Source organism: Triturus cristatus, chromosome 4_1 (assembly GCF_964204655.1).
Source record: "Triturus cristatus chromosome 4_1, aTriCri1.1, whole genome shotgun sequence".
Lineage (NCBI taxonomy): Eukaryota > Metazoa > Chordata > Amphibia > Caudata > Salamandridae > Triturus > Triturus cristatus.
In genome coordinates this window covers 858535138-858553431 of record NC_140585.1, presented here as the reverse complement: position 1 = coordinate 858553431, position 18294 = coordinate 858535138, and the positions used below count along the sequence as shown (strand labels likewise).

The window sequence follows — 18294 nt, the reverse complement described above, 5'->3', positions numbered from 1 at the left end:
AACAAAATATAATCTTCGGTTTTCCCTTATGCTGGTGGCTCGCATGGCTTTACAAGTACAAAGATTTTCATAGAAGCTTAACATCTCAATGGCTGCAATTAATCATTCACAAATTTTGAGAGTAACCCTTCAAATAGCCAAAGGGGACAGGGTTCATTAAACCAATTACCAAACAGTGCTCCCCTTCAAGCAATACCTTGAGATTAGCAGCTATTCCCTATGTATCTTTAGTTCAGAGATGATTTTCAGCAGTAATATATACTACGCTTGCACACATATATTTAGTCAAAAATATCTCATTTATTAAAAACTTTTCACAAATTTTACTTAGTTCTGGCATGAATCTTAATATTTAACACTCATTATCTTACATAAAAGTTTTAGCATGGGATTTCTCACCACAGTTCCTACTTTGAGACCCCCGCCCCTAAAATCACAATTCATAAAAATATCACATTAATAATACACGCTATTAAAACACAGAAATGATAAAAAAACAATCAAGAATATATTTAACAGAAATGTTGAAGCGTGGTTTTGGCATATTCCAAGGTTCACCAGGCTTTCTTCAGGACATATATAATGATTAAAAGATGTATTGCACTGTTAAAAACTCAGGTATGAGTGTACAGTACAGAACCGCCTTCATTTCATGCCCCAACATATACCTCAAGAAAGAGGAGCAAGACCCAACAAGGAAATCTTCGATTTCAAATCCAAAATCTCACTAAGTCAAGCATAGTGGAAGGCAAACTAAAAGACTTAAGTCGGAGGAAAAAAAACAAAGGGCATGGACCCTTAATGTAGCAAATAATTTTAACACCTGAATACAAATCGCAGGGACGGCATGATATTCTAAATAGGGGCAATATATTAAAACTGCTAGCAGAAATACTAACCTTAAAACATCTAGTCTCAACGAACCTTCTGACCGTAGAATTGCTTCCAACAGGAAAACAAAAAAGCAAAAAACAAACACTCACTATATGGCAGACAGAGGAAGAAGTCCTGCTCATTATGAACTTTATACAACAATTTGAACCATGGGGTATAAACCCATCATGCCACGTTACCACAGACCCCTTATTGAAAACTCTTCTTACAAAGTAAAACATGGATCAGGACAAACACAACAGAAATTTCAGGTGTTGCAAAACACAAAAAGAAGAAGACCAACTACTTCACAGAGGTGTTGCGCACATAAAGGTCAGAAGGAGAACATAGGATTAGATCAAAATCAATGGAGCTGGCTTCCAGGCACCCTTAATGACTTTAAGGGTAACTGACCCTTGGAAAGACAATCATTCAAACTCAACAATGGAAACATTCATCTTTTCTCGTGGAACATAGCCGGAGCAAAAAAATGGCTAGAAGATGGAAGGCCTCCACAAGGCTGGGATACATTTGACATAATAGCCCTCCAAGAGACATGGGCATTGGAGGACATACCCCTTGCAGGTTTTACACATTATACTATAATTGCAGGGGAAAAAAAGAGAAATATGGCCGGACGAAAGGGGGCCTGGCAGTCTATGTGTCCACAGCACTAAGCATCAAATCGGAACAGATAGCCTCACCTGGACCCAATGTGCAATTAATTAAATTCACTCCGCGCATCTCTGATAAACCGAGACCAGTATTGCTGATTAATACATATGCATATCCAAAGGCAAGGAAGAAAAAAGCTCATAAAGCCCTATTAATTGCCACAATCTCGGATTTAAGAAGCACTTACCCCTCTGGGATATAGTGCTGACAGGAGATTTTAATCCTAATTTAATCTATTCCCCGGATGAAGATGAGAAACGAGCCACTGACAATGTATTCTGGAATGTTCATCCTCAATACCAATTAAAGAACACCCACCCTGACCATATAGGTCAAAATCTGGTAAATGCATTGGAGTATTTTGGAATGAGAGTCATAAATAGCAAATCGACGGACGATACCCCTCCCGAACATTCATATCAGGGAGGGAAGACGAGATCACCTATTAAATTAATCTAAAACGCCTTAAATGGACAAAAGAAACGGCAGAGGAGCTCCAAAACACATTAAAAGGACTAATAACAGCGAGTGGAAATGAGAGTCCAACCAAAAAACAAGCTTGGGTAAACTTCACATCAAAATTGACATCATTAATGTTGGGAAAACAAAAAAAGGTACAAACAACTAAAAACAATGGACCCGGACCAAACGGCATGGGACACTGCACGTCAGCTGAGAAAAGAATACAAAAAGAAGTTATGGGAAGATAAAAGAAATAAAAACAATAGATTCTGGTCAAAAGTATTGTGCAGTGCCAGGAAAACTCTAGCACCTTTTGAGAAACAATAAATAATTCCAATAAACCAGTGAACACATTCACCTCAAATGTACAAGAACATGTGTGGGCCAATTTTATGATAAAAAGATTTACAGAGATCACAACCGCCGAACAACTGGCTCTAAAGTACCGTGACGATTTTAACCAACATGATCGATCAGCTGCGACTGAAAAAGTAGAAAAACCCACCTACGGAAAAGACGACATTTGTAGTCTAAAAGTAAAACCAGATTCGTCATTTTATTATAGGCCTCGAAAAATCCCCAAAATTGTACTAGACCTGCAGGTCTAGTGACTTAAATAATCTACTCGACCTAATTATAATGCTCTTGACCCATAAACTGGTTTCAAATTATGTGATCTATGGGCAAGTATTTTAATTCACTGCGATGCCATTTTGTTTTTCATCACATATGAGAGCACCTTCAAATATGCGAGTTCAGCGCCTCTGCTGTACAGAAAACTCTTTTGTTTGATTTAATAGACTAAGCATTAGCTCCATATAAAATACAAATCTAGCCACAAATAAAATACACTGGACTGCAGACTTGCCTCTTAGTTCTTTAAATGCATTGTCATCAGGAATGTCTCTCACGTCATGTTTAAAAACTATCACTTTTAATAAATACATAACTAAAGCATAAAGTAACAGCCCACTGTTTTTGTTTACAGAACTTTTTATAGCGCAAACTTGACCCGAAGGTATCTGGTATACAGAGCGTTTTACATAGCACCAGTTGCGTTACATGAGGACACATTAATTTTGTTAAGCACAGGGAGATTTAGTGATTTGCCCAGAATCACAGGATATTCATCGTCATTGCCGACACTCGAACCCGGTTCCCCAGATTCGAGGTCAACCGCCCTAGCCATTAGGCCAACTCCTCTCCTCTGTTATTTGCAATCAGCAGATTTTACATTGAAATGGCCACAGAATTGGTCACTGACCTGTGGTTTTAAAACTATATAGTGTACAATGTTTGGAAATAAGGTTTCTGCAAATATTTATCATTTGCATATCACGAGGTAAAGTGTTCTGATTTGTTTTCCACCAATTTAAATCTTTGTTTGCGTCATACTTCTGAATTACTAAAAAAAGTTCTTTCATAATTCCTGATCTACTTGTACTATTCATTTACAAGCTGTTCAAATGTTGTTTTAGAGAACAAATTGACATTTTACTGCATTCTGTTTCACAATTATTGTCAGATAGCTCACCTGACAAAAAGCATTAACTGTAAGAAGAGAAAGAAATGTAAAAATCATTTTCCAGGAACCCATGAGCAACAATTAGTAAAAAGACAACTGACATTTGACCTTTATCCTTGGGCAGTCCACAAATGTGTCAAGATAAAACAAGATTTAAAGGCCTCTTAATTGCTCATTTACTTGCTGAAGGAACAGAACACCTGTTTCTTCCAGCTTAAGTTTACTCACCAGCAGGGTCGAGTAAGTGCTAAAAATACCTCAACCTGCTAAAATTTCACTCGCAATTGCGAGTGAGTGACTGGATTTTTCGAGGCCTGTATTCAGTAGAAGAAATAACAAGCATGCTATATCCTGAGTATTACATTTAATTGTAATCAGCCTAGGTCTTCCTAGCTGCTCAGCCAGAGTGACAGATGGTGATGGAATGTTGGTGTGACTGTGATGCGTGGAATGCCTGGGTGCCTGTGTGGATGACAGTTGGAGATGGGCTGAGCAGCTAGGCAGGCTGATCCTGGTGGGGCTGGTGTAGGAGCTGGTACATGGTTGAACTAAGACTGATATTGTTTGGAACTGGAAGCAATACAGAAGACTTAGAAACTTACAACATGGCTACCAGTGTCTTCATGTACAGAGTACAACATAATTTTGGCGACGAGCGGACCTGAAACCAAGTGTGCTTAAGGACAGAACAGAAACCAAGAGACTACTAAAGAAATCCAGTTATCAGCGTAACTACAAGGGAAAAAGCATCTAAATGAAGCTGTATGGAGTAAAAGGCAAGGCAAGCCAGCCCCACCAGTGTCCTGTCATCGGACGGCCCCAACCTGTGTCCTGCCTGATCGTACTCCATGAACTTGACCTCAGGTATGGTCTGTATGTTAGGGTATGAATGGACTGACTTTCACCCTACCACTTCCTTTTGAATCTGCCGTATGGATATATCCACTGTGCAAAGGAATTGTGGCTGTTCAAGATGTGAGTTATGGATTAGCTCAGTGAGGGTGTTTCACTTGTGCCACACAAAAGCGGTGTGGTTCAACTAAGATTGGTGTCTTGGTGACACATGGAGAGCAAAATTTAGAATTTGCTTATATACAAGTATTGTGCTTGCCCTGGATCTGGAGAGCGAGAATGTGCCTGGTGTTGAAGACTGGTTTAAGGCATCTGTGGTGAATGCCAGTAAAATTTAGGAGTTTCCCTCGTTTGGTATCTCCTCTGAAGGTTTTTGTGACTTTAATCTTGTGGCAAGCAAATCGGCATTGTGTAAATGGAGTTTGGTGCCGGTTGCTCTATTTGCCCAATGATTTGGACATGTGTTCTTTGGAGCTGCGCTAATGCCCGTATAACCGCCATGCTCAATTTGAAAAGAAACGGAGGCACAAGCCATTCCCTGCACGCGCTCTCTTACCTTCCCTGAGGTACGCGCGTTAGTCTCCATGGCACCGTGGTAGCGTCCAGTTCCCTGAGGCACTGTCAGCTGCTGATGGACGCTCTGCAGCATAGCGTGCCACGAACCACCTGGCACGACGGCAAAAACGCGCCGCCATCTTGGGGCTGGCACACTTTGCCTTTTTGCTCACTACCTCCGTTTTGCCAACCACGTTGCTGTTCAACCCTTGCAAAATTATCGTTTTTTTCAAAACGACGTGAAGTTCCAGGACAACGTGCTGTTTCCTGGAGAAGAACTATATGTGGTACCAATGAAGTTGGACTCTTTTGGTGTGATCCTCCGTTTCAAGTATGTCGGAGGTAATGTACATTGGTTTGGGTTTCTGCCATGTCCTCCTTGTCCTCTCCGGAGCCGGTCAACTTTTATCTGCACATTTGGTTTTGAGCATTGTATTTTAAATGCATGTTGCAAAGACCATGGTACTGTTTTTACTGTTTTTACTGCTCTGATGTTGCCTGGACATCTATTTCATCCTACATTGTGCTTTACAATGCTCGGGTGTTCTTAGCTTCAGTTTCACAATCTGTGTGTTGTAATGCAATTTGGGTGAACATTTTAAAGTGTTTGTGGTCTGGCATTCTTATTGTTGAGGCAAAGGTTTGATCTACTTATTGCATTTGTATTGTCAACAAGTTTCAATTGGCTTGTAACATATCTGTGTGAACATAGTGTAAATCTACTCGGGTGAGAGGTCGCTCACCGGCGTGGGGCACAGATTAGTAATGTTCTACAGTTTGGAAAATGTATTTGAATGAACTTTCCAACAGTTTTGAAAATCGCGATGCCACAGTTTTCATATGCTTTACAGTAAATTTGAGTTTAGTGATGCCACTGTTTATGTACCCTTACGTAAGGGATGTTCTAGTTCTAGCGTGTGGTCATCACAGCGACATCCTTACTTGAGGGTGGTTCTGGTCATGGTGGGTGGTTTCCCACTTCTTTGTTTTGTGTTGGTAAGTCGTCTTGCGCTGCACGTCTTGTCTGTTTGTATGTGTGTAAGTCACCCTGCGCTTCACATGTTGTCCTGTGTAAGTCGCGCTGCACTTCAGATGTTGTTGTGTGGAAGTCGCCCTGCGCCTCACATGTTGTCCTGTGTAAGTTGCCCTACGCTTCACGTGTTGACCTGTGTAAGTCGCCCCGCGCTTCAGATGTGGTTGTGTGTAAGTCGCCCTGCGCCTCAGTGTGTGTACCCTCTATGTGGTCCATATTGCGGTACACGTGTATCTGTAGTCTTGGTTCACCCTTGTTGTCTGTTTCGGGCCTTGGGTGTTTGTCGTGGGGTGTGTGCACCCTTCACTACTTTTTTTTCAAATGCACATGGGGAAGGATGGGGTTATTGCTAGTTTGAAATTTAAATTGCTTGACAATTTTTCTTGCTTCCCAAAAGTACACAGTGTTAGTCTGTTTCTCTGTGTTTTAACATCGTTTGTAATTTAATAATTTATTTCACGCTTTGATATGACTTAATCTTCATGAGAGAGGATGGGGGATTTTGTGCATGTTTTTATATGTCGTATTTTGCCCATCTTTTCTTTATTTGCATTGTTCTCTCTTTTGTGATGTTTTACGTTTAGTTGCATCCTTGAGTTACGAACATTACTGCTTCTCTTGTGTATAGTACTCTGCATTAGTATTGTAATCTTTGTTTTCATTTTAAAAGGAAAGGGATGATGTTATTTCCTGAGTATTACATTTAATTGTAATCAGCCTAGGTCTTCCTAGCTGCTCAGCCAGAGTGAGAGATGGTGACGGAATGTTGGTGTGACTTTGATGCGTGGAATGCCTGGGTGCCTGAGTGGATGACAGTTGGAGATGGGCTGAGCAGCTAGGCAGGCTGCTCCTGGTGGGGCTGGTGCAGGTGCTGGTACTGGTACATGGCTGAACTAAGACTGATATTGTTTGGAACTGAAACCAATAAAGAAGACTTAGAAACTTACAACATGGCTACCAGTGTCTTCATGTACAGAGTACAACAAAGCACAATAAGGAAAGGCAGAGGAGATGGAGTGCCAGGGCCCAATAGTATCCTGCAAGCAAATTTCAAACACGATCTATCTTTTTGGAGCAACCAGCTAACCAAAATATTTAAAGAACTTGAGCTGTTAAATCATATACCATCTAGTTGGCAAGGCTCAATCATCACACCGATCTACAAATACAAAGGAGGAGATAGAACATGTCTATCGAAATATAGGTTAATTGCCCTATTAGGTGTAAAAGCAAAGCACTACGCCTCTTTGATTCTAGCAGACCTGATTGATTGGTCAGACAAGTTTAACCTGATTTCAGTCAACCAGACGGGTTTTAGAAAAGGGATCAGGACAATCACAAACATACTAAATCTCTCATTAATATCAGACAAATGCAAGCGGAAGAAGCCAACACCGTCACCTTTACCTTATAGATCTAAAGGCAGATTTGACAGTGTGGATTGTCACTACCTGTGGAAAAAACTGAGAGATTGGAACATTCCTGAGAGAATTTTAAGAGGTATACTGCTATTCTATTCCCAAACATGGATAAGAATAAAGTTGGATGATGGCTCCAGAAAATCAAGAAAGCTGAATACAAACAAAGGCCTAAAACAGGGATGCGTGTTGGCACCGCACCTATTTAAACTATTTATGTCTGATCCGACACAAGGGCTTGATAAGATCAAATCTCATCCACTGAAATTGGGAAAGTTATTATCATCGCATCTTTCTTATGCGGACGATGTGGTGCTAATGAGCCTAACTACGATCGGTCTCCGAAGGTCTCTTACGGAAATGATGAAATATATAACAACTAACAAACTAGAAATTATCACAACAAAGAGTAAAACAATTCTCATTAGCAATTACCCAAACACCAAGCAGAACATCATGCTCGATGGTAAACCATAAGAGGAAGTAACCAGTTATAAATACCTGGAGTTTTACATGGATAACAGATCGAACCATTACGAGGGAAAATGTATTTGTCACAGAGAACTACTGCATTAGTGTTCGCCTTTAAGGCCCCGACAAAAAAACTGAAGGACCCTTCATACAAACCATTGCTTGCAGTGAAATCTGCAAAAATGCTTCCGACTATAATGTATGTCAGCATTGCTCTGCATGGTAAAGATTCTGTACTTCTGAACTAACTGCTAGTTCAAACCTATAAAAAGGTTTTTCAGATCCACCAGTCAGCCTCACCAGCCCAGGTGTGACTTGAATTTGGCCTTATAAATGAAACCATAAGGATAATGTACACCACAATAAAGCTTTGGTATCGATTGAAACAGAATACAGATGCCTCCCTACTCAATTTGGCCCTTTGGACAGAACTTGAAAATTATTTAAAAAAAATAATAATCAGTATATAATCAATATCTCCAGGAAGCAATAACAAGTACTTGCACGACCGAGATATGGAACAATAATCGCCCTTATTTGACCTTTAAACGAATAATAAACAAAACGGCAACATTTCCCTCCATGTTACTTGCTAAAAATACCTTCAACCTGGATGGTGATTAAAAACCATAAGACTCTTGCACCGACGCCCTATTTAAGTATTACATTTTCAGATTATCGAAAAAGACAGTTGATGGCCCTACGCTTTGGAAAATTACCTTCAATTGCAGACCAGCAAAGCTGGGTTCACAAAGGGCCCACAACATGCGGACTCCGCTGTAGCAAAAAAGAGGACTTTATTCATCTAATCTGCATATGCCTGAAGCTTTATACAGCAAAAGTCACTTTATTAATAAAAGCTCTAAACGTCAGAGGAATAAGGATATGCAGAGTGGCTATAATAAAAGGGCTAGATCCATCAGACCCTCAAATGAACTGCAAGCTGATAACATTTCTTAACCTTCACGGCCAGGCTTTGAAAACTGAAACCCCATTATACTGTAGAATGTGAAAAAATTATGAATTACTAAGAAATTTTATTGTACAGCTGATAATTTCTCAACATTACGTCCAGGCTTTGAAAATTGAAAACTCTAACAATACTGCAGAATGTGGAAATTATATGAATTTTTAAGATTTGTTTATTGTACCGCCCACGAACTACATTAGAAGTACATGAACATCATTGATTGTAACTACTGGGAATGTAAAGCCTAAAATTAGAAATCTTGTTTTAAAAGTACGCAGATATTTTTTTGCTCTTTTTATGCATGTGCAAAATTGATAAGGCTTTAATTAACTAAACAATAAACATTGATTACCATTAATAGGTGCAATTAATTAATCAACAAAACTAATCTGGGGAAATACAGGGGTGTGGAATTTAATAAAATATTTACTTGTCCATGGGGCAGGTTGCTTCATAAATCTACTTGTCTTGTAACAAAATCCACTTGTCCCTTTGGGACCATGTAGTGCGGCGACAAATTATAGGAGTAATCTCATTATATAAGAGCACTGATATAGCCTCTCAGATAAGGCCAGGGTTTATGCCATAGTAGTGTTTGAATACTTGCAATCCCCTAATGTTGCCTCATTTCCGCAGATCCACATAGTGGGGTTGAAGGAAGTGGTAAGCAATAGTTCCAGGGTTAAAATTCCCTTTTGAGTCTGTACAAACCTACTATCTGGTGTGTTTTAAGGGTTTTCAACAACGGTTCCCATACTGAGAAATGTTGGAAATTTACTCCAGACCATGGCAGGTGTAAACCTTCTTCCAGAGGTGGGAAAAAATGTGTTTGGAGGAAAAGTAAGCAAGCAAACACTCAGGATTTTCGCATGAGCAAATATACACATGCACATTTGCTCATGCTAAAATGCAGTTCATAAATATTTTCTAGGAGTACTTGTTCTTGTCCTACTTCAGTAAATCCTTGGGAATTCACAAAAGTCGTTTAGCTGTACCTAATGCAAGGACATATACCATGGGTGCACTTTTGAGACTTTCTTTGCTAATTTGGCCCCTAATTTGGTCTAGCATTGACCTTTTGCGTTTATCAAAATTCTCTCTATCGCTGTATTGGCTGGCTTCACTATGAGTGACCGGATTCTGCTCTTTCACACGGAGCATATTGGTACACAAAGTAGTTTTGTTCAATGCCAGTAACTCCTGTGGCAGTGCGTGCTTTTTGAGACCAAAAACAATTTTTTCCTTTGCCAATGTTTGTTATAATGGTGAAGGCCTGGCAGCTCCCACACCAATAAAGTTTTACAAAACCATGCCAAAACAAGTCACACATTTACAAACCTAAAAATCTGACCACCAATTTCAGACCTACTGGCTTTGCCAGTGCTTGTTTATTTTTACCATAATCTTATTGAAACTGGTTACACTGATTTTCCATTGTGAATATTTTTGGGAAATACAAGCATGAATCAACACATGTTAATAAATGATGCTGCAAAGAAATGGTACCTGAAATTTTACAGTAGTTTAGCTAAATGTTTTTTTTCCTGCTTTCACGATGGATTTAACCCAGATCTTTTGACTGGGGGAGAATGTTTGCATTATCAGTATTCCGTCCATCCTTCGTTTGCTGTAACGCTTTTTGCCCCAAGTGAGATGGGTATGCCCAGACGTGGGTCCCCTGCTCACTGTGCCACTGGATTCAAGCTAGCCTGGCTGAAGAAGGGTGACATACCCTGAAACCGGTCCCAGGATGCTTGTTTCTGGTCCAGGGAGGACCTGGCCTGGTAGTTCGGTCTGGACTGTTCACATGAGGCACAGGGTCAAGACTGATGTGTATATGGCTGGGTCCAAACTGGGGTGGCGTAGTGGGCAAAAGAACAATGGATTTAACCCAGATCTTTTGACTGGAGGAGAATGTTTGCATTGTCAGCATTCCGTCCATCATTTGTTTGCTGTAACGCTTTTCGCCCTAAGTGGGATGGGTATGCCCAGACGTGGGTCCCTTGCTCACTGTGCCACTGGATTCAAGCTAGCCTGGCTGAAGAAGGGTGACATACCCTGAAACCGGTCCCAGGATGCTTGTTTCCGGTCCAGGGAGGACCTGGCCTGGCAGTTCGGTCTGGACTGTTCACATGAGGTACAGGGTCAAGACTGATGTGCATATGGCTGGGTCCAAACCTGGGGTGGCGTAGTGGGCAAAAGAATGATGGATTTAACCCAGATCTTTTGACTGGGGGAGAATGTTTGCATTGTCAGCATTCCGTCCATCATTTGTTTGCAGTAACACTTTTCATTTTTTTATAAACATTTTCTTTTGAAAGCAAAGAATCATCAATCTTGCTTTCAAGCTTCTGCAAATATTTGCATCCAATCAGAGAGTATTCAGGGAGCATTATACATAGCCTCATATTGCTAAACTTTGAAAACGTGTATACACATTTTTATACTGGAACCACGGTCAGTAGTGCAGTCAGAGCTTACAACATTTACTTAGAGCGCTCACCCTAATTATAAAGGCTTTCAATTAATTAACCATAAATAGAAGTTTAAACAGCATTAACATACGGACAAAAATATTACCTTAACAGCAGACAGTGTCCTTCCCTTATCCATAACGTAGTACTGCAAACTGGCAGCCAAAGAGTTTGTCCTGAAGGGAGTTGGGCCTACTTGTCCTAAGGACAAATACACATGAAAACTTGCCCTGGACACCAAACAATATGTCCTGGGCGTCGGGCTTCAGGGATTCCACATCCCTGGAAATAAAACCTTCTTGCCACATCCCCCCTCCCTTTTCGCCAGTTCTTATGCCCAGGCTTGTAATTCATGTTCTCTTCTAAAGCTTTACATTGCTTTGTAACTATCTTTGAGGTATGCAAGTATACATACATACAGGCTGCTGGCTAAGGCTCAAGGTCAACCAGAGATATATTATGACATGTGGAGTTAGGCGAGCAGCTGAAAGGTTGAGCCAGGCTCATGCCTGAAGCCTGGCTTAGGCTCAGCTAGAGGTCCAGCTGGAAACCTGAGCCCATAACGGCTCATATTTTTTGCCTGCCTCCTTCCCTCTTACATCATGCACAAAGAGGTAAAAACAAAGCATTTACATTTCAGGTAAAAAAAGAGACAACTGGATACTCATTCGGTGGCTGACTCATACAAAGAGAGAACCTGTCTAAATTGTGGCTTCCCTGCTTAACCAACTTGTGTGAGCTTAGGCAAATACATTTTTTACCAATCTTCCTTTTTCTTCACTTCCACATAGGAAACCACTTTCAAATACGGAAGTTCAAACAACCTTCTCTATAAAAACCTCAGAATCTGGGCTACAGACAGGGTTCACATGACAACTGTGTTGCCTCTTAATTCACTAATGGCACTGTCGCCATGGTGGGGACAGGAATTGGTCAATGCTACAATGTGAAATATTAACAACAGCACTCCACATGTTAAAGAAATGCAAATGTTTTTATTCTGAAGAGGCTTTATCATATTTTGCATGATGTTTCTTGTATGATTTATGTTTTCACGGCTGGGCTCATGCAAAGGTTAAAGAGCCACGCCCAGACGCTTGGTTTCCACTCATCCTTCACTTCGGCTCTAGACCCTCACGTAATGCTGAAAACTTACTACTTGAGCCCCCTATCTTCAAAAGATAGATCGGTGGTTCAATCCTTCTCAGGCAATGCAGTTAGAATCTAGAACTCGCTTCCTCCATTTCTCCGTACCACCAACTCTACCCGGACTTTCAAACCATACCTCAAATCTCTTCTCTTCCAAAGACACTTCCAGAATTAATACATCCCTTTTTGTGTCCCTCAAGGACGCTTAGCATTCTCCTGATGTTCTAAGTTCTTACAATGCTGTAAATATGTTTTCTATGCCTGTACTAACCTAATCCCAATTTTTTTTTGCTGCTGTGATTGCCACCTCTTATTTTATTTTGCTTTTTCAACTATCACGTTTGTATCTGTAATGTTTACGTTTATAAATCTCATGTAACATAATTGGTTCTATTGTAAAGCGCTCTGACACCTTTGGGTAAAGTCCACGTTATACAGGGCTTTCAGTGGGCTGGGTCTCACCGGAGCTGAGCACCGGCAGTTGTTTAAAGGGGGGGCTCTAAACAGGTCTCTTATTGGGCTCTGTTTTCTGCCCTGGCATATCCAGTCCGATTTTTTCCAGATGATAGCATGCACATCTATGTACCGGTGCACACACTGCTCCCTTCTCACTAGTGGAGAAGTTACGGCATGACGTCATGCCAGGTGAGCATTGTAGGGGAAGGGAAATTCTTTAAAGAGAGTAATTTTCTCTCTGGATTTCCCTTCTCTTTTTGAAACTCAGGAGCAGCAACATTGTCGTGGTGTCACCAGGGCTAGTGGAAGCTTTTTCAATATTATATACAGGCCATAGTTGCTGCCTATTTATCTTATGCAACTAACAACCATTGACAAAGCCAATAGTCCTGATTTGTTGAAGGTATGATGTTACTTGTTGTATCATATATCTAGATGCAATGACAGAAACAGCAAAATACAAGTCGTGCAGCACTATGCTAAGCACAGATTTTTAGCCTAAGATTTTTTAAGCCACGCCCGTAATGACATTGGCCACGCCCCTTTGAGAGACCCCCCACAACCCGTTTTTTCATCCCACTTAAAGCCCTTATATAAAATTACATAAATAAATAAATCTGCTGACTCGCCCACCGCTAATGACGTGACCGGCTAGCAGCTGGCGAGACTCCAATCACACTGCTCTTTGGACCGGTAAAATCATTGTGAAAATGCATCTACAACAAAAAACGAAGTAAGTAAACTCGTTTTAAGACAAAGTACCCGTTAAAGTTACTCTTTGTTGCACGTCACCGAAACATACTAACGTTGTCAATTCTTCCGAAACAGGCATCAGAATTGATGGGGATTAGGAGTACCAAATAAAGAACTCACGCCAAGTAGTTTCCAGTAGATATTTATTCCGATACAGGATCCACGACTGTTTCCCTGCTGAACAGCCTGTCAAGTCAAGTGACCGCCAAAGCGTATATTCTAGAACGCACATTCCTTTAAGGCGTTCTACACTATTAATTTCTAAAACCTAAGCAATGTTAATGCTAAAACACACATAAGAAATACAAGGACCTTATATACTACACAAATTCCCTAACGTCAGCCTTACCTTCCTTCAGAAGAATATTAAATAAAATAAAAACTGATTGCCTCGGCTTTCCTTTAAATTAAATTCTAACAAACTTCAATACATGGAAGGAAATAATGTTCGCTGTACTGTCAGATTAACGATGGTAGTGTCTCCCCGTCAAAGACAACGATTGGTTAGAAAGTATCAATTCGGCCCGGATATAAAAACCCATCTGTCCCGGAAGAACCCCCTCGCGCCCCCTGAAGGCCACTCGTGCAATTCTACATGTGATTGCCATCCGCACGTGGGCCGGCTTCTTTTTACTGTGACCTGTAGATTCGATGCAGAGAAGGCGGAGTTAGGGGTGGAGCCGGTAGCAGTGAGGAATGAGGTAGCTTGGAAGACAAGTAGCACTGCTGCTAGTGAGGGATAAGTGGTACTTGTTTCTTTTACAGACCTACCGAGAGGCTTTGGCCGTTATGTCTACATATTTGCCTGCATGCATACGTGGGACGCGTTGGCACTTTCGACTAGGTAGACATTTATTTATGTCTAATGTTTAGAGGCAGGAAGGAGGTGTTTAAATTATGAAGGGAACTTCTTTTGAGACGCTATTAAGTGTTGCTCGTTTCAGTCCATGGATGTGAAAAACGAAACTGTGTTACAGAGGGTAAGCGATGTTTTTGTTTTCTCGCCACGTGCGAGTAACTGTTTAGTGTTTGTAGGCAACTGTAACCGAAACGGCACGAAATTGACAAGATGGATAATAGCAGGACGTGTAGCGTACCTATGGAGGGATTTAATCGATGTTCTTACTAGTATTTTACACCAAAATAGACAAAAAAAGCCTTAGCATGAAATCGACCTCGGAAGTGCTGTCTAAGTATGTTTCACAGTCTATCAGGTAAGGTGCAGGAATTGGAAATGGTTCCCTATAGGCCATTTATTGCAGCCCACTGGGTCCTTAGCGTAGTAGCTGCAAATTGCTTCTGAAAACCACCCAGTAAGAATTGAAAAACTGAGGAATTCTTCCACTGTACTGCAGACAGAGATTTGGGCCACTATACTTCAAAATTACTCTAGTGTTTAAAATAGGACTTCAGAATTGGAGGGCGCTCAGACTCTTGGATAATCTCCGCTAAATGTTGATGCTCTCCCATTCTCTGAAGCCTTGTCCTCCCAATCTCCAGACCGGCAGAGCCAGTCTATGAAGAGGTAGGCACCCTACTGATCTGAACGGAATGGGCAATGATAGGATTCCCAAGCAGGAAGAACAGACACGCTCTTTAGTAAGGAAATCCAAGAGCAGGTAGGCCAAAATGGGGTTGCTACCACAATTTCCACTGTTTCCCTCTGGACGTTTTTGAACAGACAAGGGATGAGTGGAAAAGGTGGGTACACTTAAGCAGCTGAGGGGACCATGGTGAAGATAGCACATCAGTTCCCGCCGGCCCCCATGCTTCCAGATCCTGATATCGAAAGAAGAACCTCAGAAGCTGAGTGTCTTCTCTGTAAGCAAACATCTAAAAACGTTTCCGCCAACATCTGGGACATTTGAGGGGCAGGGTTTGAGACGAGGAGGAGACCTTGCTGTGTCTGTCTGCCACTGTATTGTCTTCTCCCCTGATATGAGTTGCTTCAGGTAAAGATGTTTCTCCCTCCTGAAATGTCACTTTCCCTGGTAAATTGAAAACAACTACTTCCAGTTCAAAGATTTTGTCTTGTCTTTTGTTGACTATCCCCCTGAGCCTCCTTAGTTTAGTATTTTCTCTTTAACAATCCGACGCGGTGTTAATATTGCAATTTCTGTGTTTTTTAAACACCTACACACAGCAGTAGTTATAATAGAGATCCTGATGAAAGCCACAACACTGTCTAGGTCTTAGGCTGAAACATGTTGATCCCTACGCAGTACGACTGCATCTAATGTCTGCACCCGCACTACACGCCGTTTGTTTTTAACCCTAGCACAGGGTAGCAAGAATAAATTGCATTAGGCTATCCTTGTAGCTAGTTTTGGGTCACCCATTTATCAGCACTGCATGTCTTCCATCACCCCAGCTGCTCACATTGGGTTTTAGGAATACCCCTCATACTTGTAAACATCCCTGAGCTCCCCCTTGCAGCGAGGGGGTTGTAGCCTGCATCATGACTAGGTTTTTAATGATGTGAAGAGGATTCCCTATGATGAAGCATGACACCTCTGGTGTGTGACGGAAACCGTCCTTAAAAGGGAAACCCCCCACTAGACTGTCTGTTCCCATTATTTTGACGTTCACTTCGATATGTTGGACCCGAGGGCCCGGTGTGTTTTGAGTCTTTAGTTGGGAAGTGTCCCCTTGTTGGTCCATTACAACTCCTTTGGCTCCCCCTTATGTGTATACGACAATAAATAAAGAACATGGTCTCCAGCACTGGCTTTTTGATCTTGTCCACCAAGGATTTGTCTTCCTGCTTAGCCCTCTTTCTGTCTATAGAGGGAGTGGAGCATGACAAGTATGAATGAGAAAGTTTCTGGGTCTCAGTGTTTTTTTGGAAGTTTAAGCCTCAGTTGTTGGAGGCATTATCCCTTCAGCTGGGTGTTGGAGGCAAGTTGTGGGTAGATTGCTATAGTTCTGTCTAGGATGGGGAAACACTCCAGGAAGAGGAAGCTTTCTGATTCATACTTGTCCTGCTGTTCTCCCTGGAGTGGTTCCCCATCCTAAGCAGAGTCCTAGCAATCTGCCCGTAACTTGCCTCCAACACCTAGCTGTAGGGATAATGCCTCCAACAACTGTGCCTTAAACCGCTTCATAACACTGAGACAGTGTAGAAATGCACAAAAAACAGGGCTTATACAAACCCTTAATGTATGCCTAATAAAAATATTCAACACACCTTTCCACACAGATTTAAGCCATTTAATTAATTACAAAATTTGCTGGAGTTTGGCTGTAAGCATGCACGGAGTCCCAGACCATAAGCATGAAACAAGATCAATAGGCATGTGCGAGGAGGAAGGCTCATCAAAGAAACGCTGCACTGGATGACCGCGATAGATCCGTTAACGTGCTGGACGGCCTCCTACACGCAGCCCCCTCAGTAACAGATGCGCACAACAGGTCAGTCCCCAGAGGAAAGAGGGCACTATGAGTACTCATGTGAACTTGCTGGTCTCCACGATCTCCACCAGCAATCAATCAATCAGGCATTTGTAGAGCGCACTACATACCAATGAGGGTCTCAAGGTGCTGGGGGGGGGGGGGCACTACTGGTCGAACAGCCAGGTCTTGTGTAGCCTCCTGAAGGTCAGTAGGTCTTGGGTCTGTTGTAGGCTCAGTGGGAGGGTGTTCCAGGTCTTGGCGGCGAGGTGGGAGAAGGATCTCCCGCCGGTGGTTGTTTTTCGGATGCGAGTGACGGTGGCGAGTGCGAGGTCTGCGGAACGGAGCTGGCGGTTGGGGATGTAGAAGGAAAGTCGTCTGTTGAGATAGGCTGGGCCAGTCTTGTGGAGTGCCTTGTGTGCGTGGATGAGGAGCTTGAAGGATATCCTCTTGTTGATGGGGAGCCAGTGCAGGTTTCTCAGGTGGGGGGTGATGTGGCTGTGGCGTGGTACCTCGAGGGTCAGTGGTGTAGAGGCGTTTTGGATGCGTTGCAGTCGTTTGATGAGCTTGGTCAGGGCTCCCGCGTAGAGGGCGTTTCTGTAGTCGAGTCTGCTCCTGACCAGCGCCTGGGTGACTGTTCTTCTTGTATCTGTCGGGATCCACCTGTAGATCTTGCGGAGCATGCGGAGGGTGTTGAAGCAGGAGGAGGAGATGGCGTTGACTTGCTTGGTCATGGAGAGCGTTGAGTCGAGGATGATTCCCAGGTTGCGTGCGTGGTCGGTGGGTGTCGGGGCTGCCCCCAGTGCCATCGGCCACCAGGAGTCGTCCCAGGCTGAGGGGTTGGAGCCGAGGATGAGGACCTCTGTCTTGTCCGTGTTCAGCTTCAGTCGGCTGATCTTCATCCAGTCGGCGACGGCCTTCATTCCATCGTGGGGTTTGGATTTGGCAGTGATGGGGTCCTTGGTGAGGGAGAGGATCAGTTGAGTGTCGTCGGCGTAGGAGATTATGTTGAGGTCGTGCTGTCAGGCGACGTGTGCAAGCGGCGCCATGTAGATGTTGAACAGTGTCGGGCTGAGGCAAGATCCCTGGGGTATGCCGCAGATGATCTCGGAGGCTTCGGATCGGAATGGGGGAGGTGGACGCTCTGGGTTCTGCCTGAGAGGAAAGTGGTGGTCCATTCCAGAGCCTTGTCTCAGATCCCTGAGGCGTGCGCGTAGTGTGCAGTGGCAGATGGTGTC

General features: G+C 42.5%; 1 protein-coding gene across 2 annotated transcripts in view; it reads right to left on the bottom strand.

The window, feature by feature from the left end:
* The window catches only part of ANKRD16 (ankyrin repeat domain 16), a 213727-nt gene extending 199455 nt beyond the window's left edge, over nt 1-14272 (bottom strand). Inside the window, exon 1 of one of the 2 annotated variants that reach the window (XM_085653567.1) lies at nt 14016-14272. The gene's annotated coding sequence lies outside the window, so the exon portion shown is untranslated. The remainder of the gene's footprint in view (nt 1-14015) is intronic. The other variant, XM_085653568.1, reaches the window with a different exon arrangement.
* Nucleotides 14273-18294: the final 4022 nt, after the last annotated feature.